The sequence below is a fragment of the Patella vulgata genome, chromosome 8 (genome assembly GCF_932274485.2).
Source record: "Patella vulgata chromosome 8, xgPatVulg1.2, whole genome shotgun sequence".
Classification (NCBI taxonomy): Eukaryota; Metazoa; Mollusca; class Gastropoda; family Patellidae; genus Patella; species Patella vulgata.
In genome coordinates, this window is record NC_065886.2 from 6,671,466 (window position 1) to 6,690,451 (window position 18,986).

Sequence of the window (18,986 nt, forward strand, 5' to 3'; positions counted from 1 at the left end):
CCCCGAGTCCTTTCGGGCTTGATTTGTTCATAATGAGCTTGTTGGCTGGTCAATTAAGGCTGACTAAATTATTATGACAATAAAGAATGTACGTAACTTACCGTCACAGTTTTTTCCTAAATATCCTATAGCACAATTACAGCTGTAACTGTTATCAACTGGTGAACACGTTCCATTATTCTTACATGGGTTAGGTAGACACACATTCACTGCAATTAAATATGCTCACTATTTCCCTATACTTAATTTTTGGAGTAATAATATTTTGATTTTGCTTGTAAATACCGAATCGGTCTAAGCAACCATAATGATAAACAAAATCACGTGGTTTAGCTACTCGTGCATATTCGAAAGCAAATTACAACGATGACAGGCGAGTTTGCAATCCAGGATCCTTTACCGAAATGGTTCCATGTATATCTGTAAATGCAATCAATTTAAACCCATTTTCTCCCCCTCTCTCGGGGAAATTATTGATACGATATACAATATATCTTTCCATCACAGTTTTCTCCTAAATACCCAGGAGTACAACTACAGCTGTAACCGTTATCAACCGTTGAGCACGTACCATTATTTTTACATGGATTTGGGGTACACCGTTACACATTAATTACTTGGTAAATGTTATAAAGGATTGGAATAAACTTTTCAACTGGCACCGTAGTAAACATATTTGTCTACCACAATGCAGTTCATTTTGAAATAGGTTAATAAATAGAAAAGTGTTCTTTAATCTTTGCACCCACTAAAGAATATCATTGCCGGAGTGCGAGATTGGTTAATCAAACATGTTACGTTTTTCTCGTCGTGTCCCAAGGGCACCAGTTTGTCCGAGGGCTCAGAGCTACCCAGTCCGCCCCTACAAACAATGGACGTCTCTTAGGATTTGTTGTCTTTAATTTGATAAAGCCTGGTAGACGTTATATTATATAGGTCGACAGTCCACCTAACAGGTACTTGAAGAGATTAACATTTCTTACATTATCTTGTCTAGCATACTACAATATCGAGGGTTTAGAACATAATTGTGATAAGTCACAATGCCTGATATATTGACTTATCACAATTATGTTCTATACCCTCGATATATACAAAGTATATCACGCGCTAGAGTGCCGCGCTTCGACCTCTAGCTGGCCGGTTACCTCTAGCTTGCGGTTGTGGTTTCGATCCCTGGTGTGAGCGTATGTGCCTTGGAAATAGGGACGCCTTCTCAACCTCGTGTGTTTACTCCTAGACTAGTCAAATTTTCGTTAAATCAGAATGTTAGAAGCATTTCTTAGTAAAAGTGGGGAACATCACTTTTCTTAATGATTTTGATGTGCTGAATACGTCTATCCATGTTCCCAAGCCGAAATTTTAGTTTTTGACCTTCTAATTAACATAAATACAAAATGGCCGCCAAATGCTGTTAGATTGTCAGCTATCTCGTTAACTATCGACTTTTGGGCCTATAAATGTATTACAGACATATAGGAAGTCGACCCCAATAAATCCAAAAATGATGTCATTATGCCCCTGTGACGTCATACCCAAGATGGCCGCCATATTGATCAAAATTGTGTCTTGATGTCCTTTTCCTTTTGGTTATTTGTGGATGTCTACCAATGTAGTATTCGTTTCTATCTGACAACGGGTGTTGATAAAGGGCATTTATATAGATGACGTCACAGTCGTATGGCGTCATTGTCTCGTAGTAGTTGTCTTTCTTATCGCGTGTTCACCGGATATAGTACTTGACTGCATAAAATTTGCCAAATGTTTTTATTGTATAATTGTGACCACATCTCCAGCTTTACCTGAGCAATAAGGCTCCTTCCCAAACACAGAATTAAACCCGGGAAATGTTCTCAAAAAGACAACCTGACTTCTGAGATGGCAATGTGTTCTCCATGATTTTCATGTAACTCATGCTGCACGTGCTTTTCACCGGGACCAGCCCTATAAAATTCAGCCCCCATACCTGGTTGAAACATTCACACTACAACGTCATCAGCATGCCACAACTCACGACAGCCCAGAGAAACCAGGCGCATTGAAGAGTCGACGCTGGCCACACTGCCCAAGCCGTTGCCAATCACTTCCAGGTCAGTGTTCGAACCATCTACAGGCTTCAGCAACGCTTTCGGGGCCCCCAACACCACGGATGATCGCCCCCCGACCAGGTAGACCAAGAGTTACCAAATGGCGATAAGACCGCCATGTTGTGCGACAGCACGTGCAGCATCCCTTCACACAGGCATCTGAGACAGCACGTCAGACAGTAGGAACACACGGAAGACCCATCAGTACCGATACAGTGCGCCGACGTCTCACCAGAGAGAACATCCACTGCCGTAGACCTCACCGTGGACACATCTTCACCCCTCGCCATCGACGTGAACGTCTAGAGTTTGCCCAACAACACCAGAACTGGTGAGCCACGCAATGGAGAACTGTCAGATGACAGGACCAGAATATGGCGTCGAAGTGGCCAGCGTTGCTCTGACCAATGTGTCATGGAACGTGACTCATGGGGTGGTCCAAGCATAATGGATTGGGGTGGAATCGGCCTGTACTAGAAAGTGTATCCTAGGATGTTCCAAAATCTTGGTCCAGGGAGAGGAGGCGGCATCACAGCAGTGTGCTACATCGATCAAGCTCTCAGACCCCACGTCATACCACATTTGGCACGTCATCGCGAGACAACGTTTTCCAGCATGACAACGCCTGTGCCCACACTTTTTACAGCAGAACGACGTCAACGTTATGCACTGGTCAGCCCTTAGTCCGGACTTAAACTGTTTTAGGCGATTGACGGATCTTGAAGCATCAATCATTATATGACACAAACCACAATAAGATGTAGAACTTTAGATGAAAAGGCAGTTAAATTTAAATTATTTTTTTCCAATTCTTTGGGGGTCAAAAACTTGTATTAATAATTCATCTTTCAAATTTTGTAATGAAAAAGAGAACTTATCGTTCTGTTTTTATGCAAATACATATTTTGCGGACCATGCGACCTTGTAATCGACGTCACATGTCCAATTAATATTTGCCCCAAATTTGCTAATAAATACCGGCCCAGTTGATTTGCAGTGTGATAATATCAAAATCTACATTTTTGAATGTAAAGATATGTCTTTGTGCCCTGTTACCCCAAGATATTGGCAAGGATCTTTCCTGGACATCTGGTTTCAAAACAGTGTGAAATTTCCCAACTGATAACTCTTTTACACTCTTTCTTGGGCATGATTTCATTGTTATTCTTAGCCGATATGTTACAATATTTGATCAATGATTATTTTTTTATTAAATTTTACTGCTCTGTACTGTTTTGTCAATATTATACAAAATATTTGTAACGGAAGTGACTCCCTACTATGTAACGGACGTGACCTTTTGTAACGGACGTTACTATTGACCCAATTAAAAGTGCTAGGTGTATCTGAGTACAATGCAGCAAAACCTACTTTGAAATATATTCAAAAAGAATGCGTCCTTTACAGATTTCAATATAACCACAAATGGTTGATTGTTTTAATGCTTAGATAAGTATTAATGGTTTGTATTTGAACATCAAATTATATAAGCGAAAAATAGTAAGATACATTATGTACATCTTAAAACACGCCCTTCTCACTTACTACTTCGGCGAATATCATTTGATAATTTAGATGATCAGAATTAAACACCGTTTTGCTATGTTATTATTTTTTTATGATTTGGTGGGGGTATACTAAATTAGGGGATTGGATTGAAAGATTATAGCTACCATCTTATGGAGACATAATGTGTGGTAAGTGTTAATTTAACTAGATATCAGAAAAGTACCATGTTTTCATGAATTTTCTGACGACTAACGTACTGTTTAGATAAATTGTACAATATTTATCAGTTCACTAGTTACAATAAAATCATGCATTATAGCTATTTTTATTTATTTATCCCTGGTGCTTCAAATTCAATTCAGGGTGCCTCAACATATTTAAAAATATGTTTTAAAGCTTTAGGTCATTTTATTATATCTTTCTACCATAAATAATAGCCGGATTTAAGTATACCAAAAGTTAAAGAAGAAATATAACCAGTTTTTGAGTCATTCAGATATGACTGCCAAAATTGTCATAAGCACGCATGTTTTTAGGCTAAAGTCTAACCAGAAAACTTAGTGTCAATACATTATTAAATTTTATATTCCATTAATCAATTCCATTCCGCCATTGGTTTGTCTTAAACTCGTCATTTGTGTTCATGGGCATCAGGGTCGAGATGGCAACGTTATATGTTTTATTCCTCTAATTTACTATAAAACACCATTCGGTTCGCGTCACGGGTTAACGGCATATTAATAGCTTTATTCACTGAGATGGTTCCTTTACTTGTGGTTTATTTTTCGAATTGCTTTTTGTATTTATTTACAAAGGTTAAAAATTTAAATGGAAATATTTAAGCACCTTCTTGTTAAACCGTTGAAAGATTTAATGTTTGGATTAAGGTTAAGTGAATGTAGGTCAAACATGCCGTTTGACAGATGTGTATTAGGGTGTTCAAGATTAAAAGTTATTCCCTACAAGGTGGTTCTACGGTTCTTATCATACAATTCAGCTGTGAAATAACACAATTTCTTTCATTATGTGTACAACAATAAAACTATTTCAATTTCAAGTTGTCTAAACCAGGGTGTTGTGAGGTGTGCATCTAAGTGTTTTGACGACCTGAAAAATATACTTAATTTTATTTAAACTTATTAGAATCTTAGGATGATTTAAACAAAGGCACAAGACCGGTTCCAGATTCAATAATACATATAGCAAGTATAACAAACCTTTAAACCTTGATACGTTCACTATTTCGGGCATTAAACTAATGGCTGATATTGTTTGTAGATAATACTAAGCCTAAGTTAACATCTTCAAAACATATTATCAATTTAATTCAAGCCTACTGTCCTAAACGCAGATATAGCACAATTATTAGATAATACGAATTAATTAAGTTAAGCATTCCCCAATCATGGGTGAGAGAAAATCAAACCAACTTGAATATAACAACAATGTCTTCGACCAACACGAGCCACGTGTTAGATGATGAATGAATTTGTGACACCGAATCAATTAAAATCTAAGTGTTGTTATGAAAAATGTCTCGGCTCTAAATTTGTAAAACTTATTTGTTTAAATTATTGGGAAAAGAATGGTTTCTTGTGTAATTTTCCTATCATATGGAAAACCATTTTTTGTATTTTTAAAAACCCTAAATGTATTGACTTAGATTATAAAATTTTACATAATATATTATGGTCAACGGAAAAGCTATTTAAGATAGGTAAAGTAAGTGACGAATATTGCCCGGTTTGTAAACCAATGCACGAAGATATTCAATATTTACTAGATGTCATTATTAAACAGTTTTTTTAAACTTCTAATTAAGAATATAATGAAAATAAATATAAGTAGTAATGAATTAGGCACTGTAATTTTATTTGGTCTCCAGCGGTCAAGTAAAACTCCACTAATAGTTATGTAATATTATTATGTGTACAATACGATTAGCTATATGTAATAGATAATATATCCTGCGTACACATCTACGAAAAGAATGAGAGTGCTAAAGATTTTATTTTAAAATTTATTTAGCCTCCCGGGTTAAATGATGAGATAAGCATCGATTTTTAACTTTAAATGAAAGAAACAAAAAGTCTAATTTACTATAAAACACCATTCGGTTCGCGTCACGGGTTAACGGCATATTAATAACTTTATTCACTGCGATGGTTTCTTTACTTGTGGTATATTTTTCGAATTGCTTTTTGTATTAATTTACAACGTTTATTGGGAATAAACGCGACGGTGGATTGAGCTCTCCTGATCTTAACCTCAAGAGTAAAGCCTTAAGTCTAAAATGGTTAATTAAATTTAGTGACGAACAGTATGCTCATATATGGAAAAACACAATGATGTATTTTATTAACACGTACGGTGATTTTAATCTTGGTAAAGATATCTTAAAAGTTTTATATACCAAAAGATTATTGAAGAATTTACCAGATTTTTATAAAAACTTACTAGAATCCTGGGATGATTTAAACCAAGGCACAAGACCCTTCCCAGATACAATTGTGGATATAGCTATACAACCATTGTTTAACAATAAATATATTAAGAATAATAATAAACCCCTAAATAATGATACTTTCATTATTTCGGGCATTAGACAAATAGCTGATATTTTAGATAATACTAAACCTGGGTTTATATCTACAAAACGTATTATTAGTTTAATTCACGCTTATAACCCTAAACGTAGATATAACACAATTGTTAGAAATTACGAATTAATTAAGACAAGTATCCCCCAATCATGGTTGAGAGTAATTCGATCTAACACGTATGTAACAACAATGTCGTCTTTCAACACGAGTCATATGATAGACGATGAATTGATAACACCAAATAAATTAACTTCTAAATTCTGCTATCAGAAGCTACTCAGCTATAAATTTGTTCAACCAACTTGTTTAAATTATTGGGAGAAAAAGGGTTTCGTGTGTAATTTTCCTATCATATGGAAAAACGTGTTTTGTACTTACAAAAATCCTAGATGTGTTGACTTAGATTTTAAAGTTGTACATAATATATTATGGTCAAAAGAAAAGCTATTTAAGATAGGTAAAGTAAGCGACGAATATTGTCCTGTTTGTAAATTAATGCTCGAAGATATTGAACATTTATTCATTAGATGCCAACATTTGACAGATTTTAAACTTTTGATTAAAGATATACTAGTGGATATATTGAAAATAAATATAAGTATTAATGAACTAGGCACTGTTATTTTATTTGGTCTTCAACAGTCATGTAAAACCCTTCCAATAGAGTTATGTAATATTATTTTATGTACAGTAAGAATAGCTATATACAAAAGAAGAATGTTAGCCTTAAAAGATGGACATATTATAGATGTTAAGCCATTGTTTAAAAGATTGTTAAAAGATCATATATACTGTGTAAATATCTACTACAAAAAACATAAAACTGTTAAAGATTTTATTTCCAAGTTCATTAAGCCATCCTTTCTTATTAAACAAGGAATAAATGGTGAGATAAGCATTGACTTTAAAAAAAAAAAAAGTTTTTATTTCAAATGTACATACGCACTTTTCAATCTTTTTTAACAATTTCATAATGTTGTATATTAATGTATATATGAATACATTCTAAAGCATATATGTATTGTATATGATATTGTATTTAAAATTTGTGAATAAACATTTTTCAAGAAAAAAAAACAAAAAAAAAAAACGGTTAAAAGTTTAATTGAAAATATTCTAAATATTTTTCTTTATAACTGACTTGCGGCCTACACAACAATGCAATTTGTGGTTGTAATCATTTATTTAGCACCTTCTTGTTAAACCGTTGAAAGATTTAAAGTGTGGATTAAGGCTAATTGAGTGTAGGTCAAATATGCCCCTGGCGAAGTGTGTATTAGGGTGTTAAAGGAGCTAAGTCTCTCACTCGATATTTTCCATAATAACCGAAATTAAAAACACAAATTAAAATTCAATATTGGTTCATTTCAATCCAACATGATGTTGTTATATACATGTAGTCGTGAAAATGTGGGATCCTAATATCCAATATTTAAGACACAATGAACGTGTACCATATCGTTCCGGGCGAAAAATCAAGGAAAATTTACAATCCAACATGATGTTGTTATATAGTCGTGAAAATGTGGTATATTTACTGTCGCATTGTAATTTTTCCTTGATTTTTCACCCGTGCGGGTATAGATAATCTTATAAATGAATACTTCTTAGAATACAAGACGATATTCATCCCAACTTTACATGTAATGTTTAATTATCTTTTTGATTGTGGTATATATCCAAATAGTTGGTCAACAGGAGTTATTATACCGTTATATAAAAATGATGCTAACAATTATCGTGGTATAACCCCGAATAGTCATTTAGGTAAAATGTTCACGTCTATTTTTAATAATTGACTGCAGAACTTTAACTCTGAACATACTATATTGTCAGATGCGATGTTCGGATTTAGAGAGGGTTTGGGTACTAGGGATGCAACTTTCACTTTACATAATTTAATACTTAAGACTTTGTCACAGAAAAAAGCGGCTATATTGCTGATTCATCGACTCTTCCAAAGCATTGTAAATTAATACAAAAAGCAATTCGAAAAATATACCATAAGTAAAGAAACCATCGCAGTGAATAAAGTTATTAATATGCCGTTAACCCGTGACGCAAACCGAATGGTGTTTTATAGTAAATTAGACTTTTTGTTTCTTTTATTTAAAGTTAAAAATCGATGCTTATCTCATCACTTAACCCGGGAGGCTTAATAAATTTTAAAATAAATGAAATGAAATGAAATGGAGTTTTATGGCACGTCAGCTCCAACCGGGCTATATGGTGCCAAACACATGGTGACTTTGACGAGACAAATTAAATCAATATCACATAAATATATTTATATACATAAATAAAAACAAGTATCACAGACAATGTTGTTAAAAATAAATATAAGTCCTTTATGTATATAAATAATTAAAAACAAAAATACGGATATATATATACAATTAAAATTTGTAATAAAAGGTTGTCTCTTTTAAAAAGTTTAACCATTTTCCATACAGCTCCGGTTGAGCAAATAATTGATGTAGTGACTGGCAACGGTAATAGTTTGATCTTACATTCTTGAGATGATTGCACTCAATCAAAATGTGCTTAACTGTCAAAGGAACATGACAGTGAACACATGCTGGTTGCGGCTCTCGCTTCAAAATGAAAATGTGAGTTAAAAAAGTATGACCAATACGAGAGCGACACAAAACAACTTCATCCCTCCTGTTGGTTCTATAGGAGTTTGGCCAGTCTCCTATGAGAGGTTTAATGTGATGAAGTTTATTTGTGTCTGCAAGATCCCAAGACCGTTGCCAGCGGTCATATATAAAAGAATTTATAGAAAATTTAAAATCATTGAAAGGTATTAAAAATTGAGATATGGGAAGATCTAAAGCAGACTTGGCAGCCAAATCTGCTTGTTAAAATAAAATCTTTAGCACTCTCATTCTTTTCGTAGATGTGTACGCAGTATATATTATCTATTATGTATAGCTAATCGTATTGTACACATAATAATATTACATAATTCTATTAGTGGAGTTTTACTTGACCGCTGGAGACCAAGTAAAATTACAGTGCCTAATTCATTACTACTTATATTTCTTTTCATTATATTTTTAATAAGAAGTTTAAAAACTGTTTAATAATGACATCTGGTAAATGTTGAATATCTTCGTGCATTGATTTACAAACCGGGCAATATTCGTCACTTACTTTACCTATCTTAAATAGCTTTTCCGTTGACCATAATATATTATGTAAAATTTTATAATCTAAGTCAATACATTTAGGGTTTTTAAAAATACAAAAAATGGTTTTCCATATGATAGGAAAATTACACAAGAAACCATTCTTTTCCCAATAATTTAAACAAATAAGTTTTACAAATTTAGAGCCGAGACATTTTTCATAACAACACTTAGATTTTAATTGATTCGGTGTCACAAATTCATTCATCCTCTATCACGTGGCTCGTGTTGGTGGACGACATTGTTGTTATATTCAAGTTGGTTTGATTTTCTCTCACCCATGATTGGGGATTGCTTAACTTAATTAATTCGTATTATCTAATAATTGTGCTATATCTGCGTTTAGGCCAGTAGTCTTGAATTAAATTGATAATATGTTTTGAAGATGTTAACCTATGCTTAGTGTTATTTACAATATCAGCCATTAGTTTAATGCCCGAAATAGTGAACGTATCAATGTTTAAAGGTTTGTTATACTTGCTATATGTATTATTGAATCTGGAACCGGTCTTGTGCCTTTGTTTAAATCATCCTAAGATTCTAATAAGTTTTTATAAAATTAAGTATATTTTTCAAGTCGTCAAAACACTTAGATGCATACCTCACAACACCCTGAATTAGACAACTTGAAATTGAAATAGTTTTATTGTTGTACACACAATGAAAGAAATCGTGTTATTTCACAGCTGAATTGCATGGTAAGAACCGTAGAACCACCTTGTAGGGAATAACTTTTAATCTTTAACACCCTAAACACACTCTGTCAAACGGCATGTTTGACCTACATTCACTTAACCTTAATCCAAACTTTAAATCTTTCAACGGTTTACAAGAAGGTGCTAAATATGTCCATTTAAACTTTTAACCTCTGTAAATAAATACAAAATACAAAAAGCAATTCGAAAAATAAACCACAAGTAAAGGAACCATCTCAGTGAATAAAGCTATTAATATGCCGTTAACCCGTGTCGCTAACCGAATATTGTGTTTTATAGTAAATTAGAGGAATAAAACATATAACGTTGCCATCTCGACCCTGATGCCCATGAACACAAATGACGAGTTTAAGACAAACCAATGGCGGAATGGAATTGATTAATGGAATATAAATTTTATTATGTATTGACAATACTTTTCTGGTTAGATTTCAGCCTAAACACGACACGTGTGTTGGTGACAATTTTGGCAGTCATATCTGAATGACTCAAAAAATGTTTATATTTCTTTAACTTTTGGTATACCTAAATTCGGGCTATTATTTATGGTAGAAAGATATAATAAAATGACCTAAAGCTTTAAAACATATTTTTAAATATGTTGAGGCACCCTAAATTGAATTTGAAGCACCAGGGATAAATAAATAAAAATAGCTATAATGCATGATTTTATTGTAACTAGTGAACTGATAAATATTGTACAATTTATCTAAAGAGTACATTTATGAACACGTGGTACTTTTCTGATATCTACTTAAATTAACACTTACCCAGATCTTGGCATAAGCATGACTTAAAATGATCACGGCTAAAACAATTCCGTGCGAATCAAGCATTCTTTATGTAAGAATAGAGCTTTATAAGACCGTAAATGCACCACACATTATGTCTCCATAAGATGGTAGTTATAATCTTTCAATCCAATCCCCTAATTTAGTATACCCCCACCAAATCATAAAAAAATAATAACATAGCAAAACGGTGTTTAATTCTGATCATCTAAAATATCAAATGATATTCGCCGACGTAGTAACTGAGAAGGGCGTGTTTAAAGATATACATAATGTATCTTACTATTTTTCGCTTATATAATTTGATTTTCAAATACAAACCATTAATACTTATCTTAGCATTAAAACAATCAACCATTTGTGATTATATTGAAATCTGTAAAAGACGCATTCTTTTTGAATATATTTTTAAAAAATAATAAGTTAAGTACAACAGTCCAGTAGGTTTTGCTGCATTGGAAAAAAACATATTAGTAACGCTTTTTCAACAAGCAATTGTTATACTCTTAGTGATTTGTAGAGCGTCAAATCACAATGTTATTGTACTGTTTTAAATTGTAGCTTTTATTCATTCATGTAAAACATTTATTACAATTTTATAATAAAATGTATAAAACACTGAGTTCGAGATTCAAATCACAAATCCATCCAAGCTAGAAAACTGCAAATCCGAATATTTTTGTTTATAAAATATTTACTTTCCATTCAATAAATATTCCAGTCATCTAGTTTTGGATTTGGGGAAATTCATTCTCCTTTTCCCATAAATACAGATTGCCGTATTATTTAATAATCAAACCAAACAGCATGTAATCAAAGAACGCTTGTATCCGCCATATGTAATATTGTCACGTGACATTGTTATGTTTTGTTTCGCTCGGGAAGCGTTTATTATACATAATAGAACTCCATTGTAGTAAGCCATAACTATGAACAATATCATGTCCCAAATAAATAATCTAATATGTAGATCTGCAATTGGTCACATGATGGTCCGAACATTATTTGTATGGCTCTATTTGTTGACAGCAAATACCGCTAATAATTATCTTGGATAAAATACCTCGTTTAGTAAACGAGGCAATTTTACCCAGCCTCGTTCTGAACAAAATACCTCGTTCCAAAATCAGGGCAATTTAAAAAACCACGTTTTGGAACTCCAGAGAAACGAGGTATTTTTTTTACCTCGTTACAACGAGGCAAAATCGGGGCAAAAATTTTGACACGTTTTTGCCTCGTTTGGACAGAAATGCCGAACGAGGCATTCTGAGGTTTATAGTGATAATAACATCATTTTTGGATTTATTGGGGTCGACTTCCTATATGTCTGTAATACATTTATAGGCCAAAAAGTCGATAGTTAACGAGATATCTAACAATCTAGCCGCATTTGGCGGCCATTTTGTATTTATGCTAATTAGAAGGTCAAAAACTCAAATTTCGGCTTGGGAACATGGATATTCGTATTCAGCACACCAAAATCATTAAGAAAAGTCATGTTCTAAGTAAATCCTTTTTCCGGAAATTTTACCAGTCTATCCAGTTTCCTCTCACAGGAAAAGGCCCTTCGCGTCCGCTGAGATAAATAAAAATGAAAAATAAGACTTGTGCGCGATATCACCTTCGGTGGAAGCGGACGTTAAACACTAAGAACAACAACCCACCCTCTCTTCTCACGACAGCGATATTAAAGTGATTTTTAGATATACAAGAACCTTTTATTATTTTAAAACTGTGTTTTAAAGTGACTTTTAGATATACAGGAACTTTTTATTATTTGGTTTTTTTTTACCTATCTTCTATATATTACTAATTCAGATGTAAATAAGAAAAGTCATGTTCTAAGGAAATCCTTTTTCCGGAAATTTAACCAGTCCATTTATGTATTGGACGTTAAATTTGTAATAAACAACAAAACAACAGCAAAAGAACACATATGTATAATAATATCATGGCCTTGACTAATAATTCCCTATTGTCAAAATATAAGGTATGGTATGAGTTTATTTGAAACGCAAATTAAATTGATTATGAATATTGCGAGAATAACAGAACATGGGGTTTAAGGCGAAGGATAAATTCTATTGTCTAGAACACTCATGAGAGGAATATTCCTACTGTTCATTTAAGGATAATATTCACGCCATCAAGCTTAGTAACCAATGATAATAATTAATTACGTAATATTTGTGCAATTAAATAATAGATAGCCGAAATCATAATTGCAGTGTCAAATGTGTAGGGCAATTATATATAGACAAGTAATAACAACAAACCAGAAACCATGTATGGCAACCACAAGGTCAAAGGCATGACAACAACAAGATCAATCAAAGGCAAGGTGTAACTAACGGATTAGTGAAGCAACTGATGATTGGCATTAATTAAAGATACATTAGTTAAGAGTTTAATAAAGAGTTGGCCATTCTTGGTATAATAATTCAAAAATAGATGATAAAAAAAAGAAAATATTGAAAATTTCAGTCAAATTACTTTATTATAAAAGGAGTTGTCACTGTTGGAAGTTTGCACTAGAGATAGGCATCAACTGTATCTGCACCGTCTACGAGAATTGCCGATCGTTTGATTGACAGACGATAACTCCACTTACATATTCTCGATTATCAAGTAACATTCTCAATGGCTATAGAACCCTCGCTTGGTAGGCCTTTCATCACCAGTTTCCGATATTCAGTAACTAACATTACACGTTAGTTTGGTCGGCCATTTCTTGATTTAATTTTACATGGACGGCTGTTTAAATCAAAGCTATACCAAAGCCATCCGAGGGTCTGCAGAGTTGATTTTGAGCTTGTCATGTAAAGGTCTAATTAATAATTTCTATAATATCTGAAGCCTAGATAAAGACTTGCAATAGGCTGATTTAGCTCTTGCATAATGTATGTTTAACATTAATAATTAATCATAGGGGTCAATAATTTAGACAGACAACCAATAATGACAAATCAGAAGCCATACATGAGGCGAGGGTATATCAAATGAAAGTAAAAGACTGATAATAGGTAGTAACAAATGAACTGAGATTTTAGCGATTGAATTTTCGGCCTAGCCTCGATCATCATTACTAAAATCTGTACGATAAAAAACACAGTCTCGATTATCCATTTAATGATTAAATTATGAATGGAAGTCGAACAGGAAATCGAAACTTAATCCAATACACATCTCAGGCTAGAGATGCAACCGAGAGTTGATTATGGTCTGGATAAGTTATTTCTAAATAACAATGTCTAATTAATAATTTAGATAACATTTCAGGCCTAAAGAAAGACCTGCAATTGGCAGATTAGCTCTTGCATAATGTATGTTTAACGAAAATAAAATATAATATTAAATTGCACACTAAACAGCCCAATCCACGGGATACACCCTTTCAACCGATTGAGACACACATTTTACACAGGTTAAATAAAAGAAACGGCTAACTGGTTTACTAAATGATACTTAAACAATTAGACTATAATTAAGTGGAATATTATTGATGGATTATGAATATCGGAAAGCATACACCACAGTCTTAACCACTGGCTCCTAAATGATTACAGTCCCACACACGTCCTCCCAATAGATACACACGTTCCACAAGTTTAGTGTGGGGAAACCGTATTAGTAACAGAAAACTAGTTTTATACACATGCCATGTATATTGAAATTAGTTTTGCAAGTCGATTACAATATTTGCACAAATTAATACACTTGATTCACGAATTAAATAAATTTAAGCATGTTGGAAAGTCAAGGCATGTACACATTAGTAACTGTTCTTCCATAAGCATGTGTTCCAGTATTTTGCTCTACCCAGTAACTAAATGCATCCTAAAGGATTAGAAATGAACTGTTGGATTGTTAATTCTGTGTGTAACCATAAACTAAACAAAACAAGCCAACAGTGAGGCTGATGTCCCCAACCGAAATAGGAAAATAATTAGAGGACACATATAAAAATCAAATTGCGTATCGCTCTGCTTACCCTGAGCAGAAAATGCTCATTATCAAACTTAGTCAAGGTATTACTGTAATGAAACTATACACCAAGTTTCATCAATCTCACTTAATTAGAACTAAAGTTATCGTGTCCCAAAGCATCAACCAATCAAATTGCTTACCTCTGCTTACCCTAAGCGGAAAATGCTCATCTTCGAACTCCATCAAGGCATTGACCTAATCAACACATACACCAAGTTTGAACATTCTAGCTCAATTAGGAAGAGAGTTATCGTGCCCCAAAGTATCAACCAATCAAATTGCTTATCTCTGCTTACCCTAAGCGGAAAATGCTCATCTTCGAACTCCATCAAGGCATTGACCTAATAAACACATACACCAAGTTTGAACATTCTAGCTCAATTAAAAGTTATCGTGTCCCAAAGCATCAACCAATCAAATTGCTTATCTCTGCTTACCCTAAGCGGAAAATGCTCATCTTCGAACTCCATCAAGGCATTGACCTAATAAACACATACACCAAGTTTGAACATTCTAGCCCAATTAGGAAGAGAGTTATCGTGTCCCAAAGCATCAACCAATCAAATTGCTTATCTCTGCTTACCCTAAGCGGAAAATGCTCATCTTCGAACTCCATCAAGGCATTGACCTAATAAACACATACACCAAGTTTGAACATTCTAGCTCAATTAGGAAGAGAGTTATTGTGTCCCAAAAAGTGTGACGGACAGACACAACGTGGGATATTAGAGTGCCATTAAAAATATGTCTTAATCATAAGTAAAGAATTACAAATACAACCAGTGACAATACTAGACGATCACAAGGCTCTTAAAATATGTGGCAGAGAGAGTATGCGTCACACGTTGGGTTTGGCTTTCCACATCAAACCAGAGACACATATCATTGCATAGTGCTGCATCAGTAATAGAAACTAAATTTGAATTAACCAATCAGAAATAAGCGCTTCCCCAACCGCCACGTCTTCCGAAGAGAGACAAATGGGGTTTAACGTCCACTCGACACAAACCGTGTCATTTCGGGAATAACATATGGTTCAATTTTATTTCAATAATGCGCTTCCGCGTATGTGTCTTTAGCAGTGGGAGGAAACTTTTGGACCCGCAGAAAACCCACGAGGTTGGACAGGCGACCCTACTCCTTGTCACGTAGAAGGGGGGTTGGATGGCTGAATGGTTAGCGTGCGCGCGCTGTATCATAAAGTCTGTCATTGAGTCGACTGGCGTGGTTTCGAATCCCCGGTTGTACGTGGCAAGGAGTAGGGTCGCCTGTCCAACCTCGTGGGTTTTCTCCGGTTTCCTCCCACTGCTAAAGAACCCTACGCGCAAGCGAATTATGTAAATAAAATTAAACCATGTTAGTCCCGAAATGACCTAGTTTGTGTCGAGTGGACGTTAAACCCCATTTCTCTCTCTCTCTCTGTCACGTAGAACAGGGGAATCGAAACCACGTAAGTTGATTCAATGTCAAACCTTATGATACAACTCACACGCGCTAACCATTCGTCCAACTTCTTTCGGTCCAACGAAGTCAGTATTCAGAAATTGATATTGCTTAAATAATACCGCTAGGAAACGATCCATTTAGTGACATTGGGGGTTCTATATAAATTAAATACAGTCTAGTCTCCAACAAAAACGGATGGAGCGTGTTACATGTAGTGAGAATTGTGAAATAATCGGAGAAGAAAGGTCTTCACTGAGTCGAAACAAAATGGTGTGTGATATACGTGGTATACTAGACAAGATAATGGATGAAATTTTAATCTCTTCAAATACCTTTGGCCCAGTCCACCTGTACAGTGTAGTAGAACATAACAAATCTTTAAAAATAGAAAATAAATATTTAAAATAAACAAAGCTCACTTTTGCAGCAGGATTCACACAGATGAGCCTCTTTTACCTCTGAACAACTGATGCATCTTGGATTTCGCATCCCTCCATATCGTGACCAAGGCCACCCACTCCTTTGTCCCGAGATAGTCACAACAGTGGTCAAGACCATTGCAATGCACAAAATAACACGCATGATGATAATATTGTATAATACTATACTATACTATAGCACAAGAGTACGTGAAACAATTAGATTGCTGAACACAAGAGTTTATCGTTTGTTTTATACACAAATACCTGTTCACAGGTGTTCTTTTGTACATTATGTTTTAGGGGGTTCTCCAAACAAATAATATGCATCAGCTGTGTTTGGAAATAAAATCAGTAAATTTTATTTGGTCGTTAATTTTAGATCTAAAGGTTTTAGCAATCAACTTCTTGTCGACATGTTATTTTCATTTTATTCCCGGAAGTAATATTTTATATTTGTGCTGTTAGTGTTTTCCTCCTTCATCGTGATTGGTTATTGAAGATAAACGTGGCTGAACGATCGTTATTGTCAATGCATGAGGCACGGTATACCCAGGCCACACTACAATAATAGGAAACAAATTCAGTTGAATGCTATAATTTGGGTTGTTAGTGTTTTCCTCTTCATATCCGTGATTGGTTATTCAAGATTAACGTAGCTTAAGGATCGTTATTGTCCATGATGCATGGTATACCCCATATTCCTGAAGCAGTGGCCCAAGAAATCCCTCTCTGCCACTTGCTGGATTGACTTCTGATACTTGAGCTTTTGAGGGAGTGTCTATTCTTCCCGTTCAATCAAATATATCCCACGTACAGCAACATGATAGCCCTTCGTTTAATCTGGGTCTTCAATAACCTTTTGGACAGTGGTTTAAGGAATTTGAAAAAAAAACGGTGAAAGTCTTGTTCGTCTCCAAACAGTATTGTATACATTGTATCCGTGTTGATAGCCCCGTTTGTCACGCAATCATTTCTCCTGCAATATTCTTCTATGCACTGGTTAATTGGGCATAATAAAATCGCGAGTCATGACGTAACGTTATGTAAACATATTTGGTTCAATTTGGAGCTTTGTTTAAAGCGTAATGACATTGTTACGCAGTTAGCTATTGGTTGTTAATTGGACTATTGATCAGTCATAATTTGGAACAGACATTTGCTTCCATTAAAGCAGTGTTTAGTGGGATTAGCTCTAATCAAACGAAACACTGCGGGGAGTATGGGTATATCCAGGCTAATGACTGTACTATACACTAACAGGAAGAGAATTCAGTTTAATGCTATAAATTATGCAATTCAAACAACAAAAAAGCACGACTAGTCATGAATGTACATCCACCGTCATGTGAGATTTAAATATTCTCTTCAACCTGCCATCACCAAGAATTACGTGATTGGTAATACAGTAACATTATGACCGTATAGTCCGTTATACAAGAACTGAGGACGCAGACTTATGAGGAATTCAATAATAAAACAACACTCCCTCCCCCATCCCGCTTGACAGTAGCACCGGAAATCGCTGAAATTGACATAATTATGTTCAGTGGTACATGCTAGAATAGATTTGACGTATTTGAGCGATGGCATACCATACTGAACAACCCAGAACTAAACGAAATGAGGACACCCTTTGGGAAGGCACGGAACATGGCCACACTGGTAGGAAATCTCATCGAATTAGAGCGTTATCAACCATCTCCAATATTTTCTGCTTTTGCATTGTTGAGGGCAATGTTGGCTACCCTGCCTACCCACATTTATACATTTAGATATCGGCTAAAATCGATAGTAAACACGTGTTTAAATATTTATATCCTCAACAGTCTATAGACTAGTTAATGATTGGTTAGCATATTCAATTACCAGGAAATATAGATTTATTACGTATCTTTACCGATTATTACAGGGAAACATTATTATCACTCTACAAACAGCTATAGTCCCTTGTAAAAATGGTTCACCAATCTCTGCTAGGGTTACTGCCATCTCTATGTTTTACACACCAACTTTTGGACTTTGAAGGAATTATTAGTGAGCAGAAATTCGCCCATGTATCTGTTACCACCCGTCACTTCAGTCAGTTATATAAAGGGATAACCCGTGTTTTCCTTTTGCGTTCGTCACTTCCGATTGTTGAAACATTGATTACGCATCTATCGTAGCAATGATCTCTGTGATAAAATAACATTTGGCACGCGTTTAACCAGTTCTATCACATATGTGATAATGAC

General features: G+C 34.6%; 1 protein-coding gene across 3 annotated transcripts in view; it reads right to left on the reverse strand.

The window, feature by feature from the left end:
* The window catches only part of LOC130010402 (uncharacterized), a 39,957-nt gene extending 22,928 nt beyond the window's left edge, over nt 1–17,029 (reverse strand). Inside the window, exons 1-2 of one of the 3 annotated variants that reach the window (XR_008788988.1) lie at nt 16,750–17,002; nt 102–209 (exon numbers count right to left, since the gene is read on the reverse strand). The gene's annotated coding sequence lies outside the window, so the exon portion shown is untranslated. Of the gene's footprint in view, nt 1–101; nt 210–16,749 lie in introns of all 3 variants that reach the window. The other 2 variants (XM_056102747.1, XR_008788989.1) reach the window with 2 other exon arrangements.
* Nucleotides 17,030–18,986: the final 1,957 nt, after the last annotated feature.